Below are 2,867 nucleotides of genomic sequence, written 5' to 3' on the forward strand. Positions count from 1 at the left end.
GCTGGGAGGAGCAGTCAGCCAGGTCTGACTGCTCACGTAGGTTCCTTGCTGAGATACAGGACCTCCATTTAACCCAGGAGGTGCACAGTCCCACCAGGGGGAATGCCCTGCTGGACCTGGTCCTGGCCACAGGTGACAAGCTGGTGAGGGGACTCCAGGTCTTTGACCACCTGGGTGATAGCAATCATTGCCTACTGGAATTCATCATCCAGCTCAGGGTGTCAAGGGCCTGCAGCAAGGCAGTAGCCCTTGACTTCAGGAAGGCCGACTTCAACGAGTTGAGGAGATTGGTAGGAGAGGCATTGTGGTCCTGGAGAGTAGGGGAACTAGGTGTCTAAGACAAGTGGTTGTTCCTTAAGGAGACGATCCTCCGAGCCCAAGGGGTGACAGTCTCAACGCAAGTCAAAGGGGGCAAGAGTGCTCAAAAGCCCCCTTGGCTCACCAAAGGCATACAGGAACATCTGAAAGCCAAAAAGGGGGCGTACATCCAGTGGAAGGGCGGGGGGGCTATCACCAAAGAGGATTGATTATACCTCCATAGCAAGAGTATGTAGGGAGACTGTTAGGAAGGCTAAGGCAGAGACAGAACTAGGGCTAGCAACCAAGATCAAGGACAACAAAAAGTCCTTTTTTAAATACATAGGAAGTAAAAAGAAGGCACCAGGCAATGTGGGGCCCCTGCAAGATATGCCTGGCAATCTGGTGTTTGCACCAGATGAAAAAGCAGACCTTTTTAACAAATTATTTGCCTCCATTTTGTGAGCAGGGACCGGGACTTCGCCCCCACCGGGATTCAGGACAGACTCAGGAGTGACTCCGCCAGGCCTAGGGTAAGGGAGGACCAAGTTAGGGAACTTCTGGTGGGGCTGGACATGTTCAAATCAGCAGGTCCAGATGCTCTCCACCCTAGGGTGCTGAGGGAATTGGCAGGGGTCATTGCGGGGCCCCTGGCATGGCATTACGAGCGCTCATGGTGCTCTGGCCAGGTGCCAGAAGACTGGAAGAAGGCCAATGTGGTCCCATCTTCAAAAAAGGGAGGAGGGAGGACCCAGGCAACTATAGACTCGTTAGTCTTACTTCGGTCCTGGGGAAGCTCTTTGAAAAAATTATCCAGGAGCACATCTGGGATGGACCAGCAGCGGGGAATGATGCTCAAGGGCAACCAGCATGAGTTCATTAGGGGCAGGTCCTGTCAGACCAACCTGATAGCCTTCTATGATCAGGTCACAAAATCACGGGATGCAGGTGTCGCGGTGGATGTAGTCTGTTTGGACTTCAGGAAGGCCTTTTTAATGAGAATGGGCCTCCCACCCCATTCTCTTTAAAAAGCTAGGTGACTGTGCCATTGATACCTACACAGTCAGATGGGTGGCAAATTGGCTAGGGGGCCACACCCAGAGAGTGGTGTGGATGGGTCATACTCGACCTGGAGGGAGGTGGGCAGTGGGGTCCCCAGGGCTCAGTCCTCGGGCCCACACTGTTCAATTTCTTTATCAGCAACTTGGACAGGAGGTGAAAAGCACCCTGTTCAAACTCGCTGATGACACCAAGATTTGGGGCGAGGTGGGCACGCTAGAAGGGAGGAACAGGATACAACTGGACCTGGATAGGTTACAGGGGTGGGCGAATGTGAATAGGGTGGGATTCAATAGTGACAAGTGCAAAGTCCTGCACTTGGGCAGGAAGAACCAGCAGCATACCTATAGGCTGGGGAACTCCCTTCTTGAAAGCACAGTGGCAGATCTTGGAGTCATTATTGATTCTAATATGAACATGGGCTGCCAATGTGAGGACATACTTAGCAAAGCTAACTGCACCTTGTCATGTGTCCACAGATACATCACGAGCAGGTCCAAGGAGGTGATCCTCCCCCTCTGTGTGACACTGGTCAGGCCACAGCAGGAGTACTGTGTCCAGTTCTGGGCGCTGCACTTCAGGAGGGATGTGGACAGCATCGAGAGGGTCCGGAGGAGGGCTACTCGCATGGTCAGGGGGCAGCAAGGCAGGCCCCACGAGGAGAGGCTAAGGGATCTGGACCTGTTCAGCCTTCACAAGAGAAGGCTGAGAGGGGATCTAGTGGCAGTCTATAAACTTACCAGGGGGGACCAGAGGGGAATGGGTGAGATCCTCTTCTCCCGAGCACCTCCCGGAGTAACAAGGAAAAACGGCCACAAGCTGACTGAGAGTAGGTTCAGACTAGACATCAGGAGGCACTACTTCACAGTCAGGGTGGCCAGGATCTGGAACCAGCTTCCAAGGGAAATGGTGCTGGCTCCTACCTTAGGGCTCTTTAAAAGGAGGCTTGATTACTACCTAGCTGGGGTCATAGGAGCTTAATTTAGTGGGGGGTCATATGAGCCCAGTATTTATTCCTGCCCATGGCAGGGGGGCAGACTTGATGATCTGCTTAGGTCTCCTCCAACCCTACATCTATGAAGCTATGAATATTATAAGCCTCTGTTTGAGGAGGGGATAAAATGGTGTTCTGTGTTCTGAGACATGTTCTGCTGGCATCCTTTGGTGAGATTTCCATCATCAGACATAATGAAGAACCAACACCTCTTACAATTTAGTCTCTGAATTTGGGTAAGATCTCCCTAGCAGGCTGGCCATCTGTTAGAAATTCTTAGGATTTTACATTCTAAATGATAAAACTGCTTATTTCTCCTTGGATTATAAAAGTATATTGAGATACATATTGTATTATTCTTTACTTGCTTGCAGTATTCATAATTTGAGATTTATAACAAAATTTGATTTTGCATTCACTTTACTGGAGGACTTTGCTGAGAACAGGGGATGTCAAAAATAAATCTCAGACCCCTGAATCTCCTTCAGAAGTCAACAAGGGGTCCAGAAGGAAAGGA

This window comes from Alligator sinensis, unplaced genomic scaffold (genome assembly GCF_000455745.1).
Source record: "Alligator sinensis unplaced genomic scaffold, ASM45574v1 scaffold863_2, whole genome shotgun sequence".
NCBI classification, from domain to species: Eukaryota; Metazoa; Chordata; order Crocodylia; family Alligatoridae; genus Alligator; species Alligator sinensis.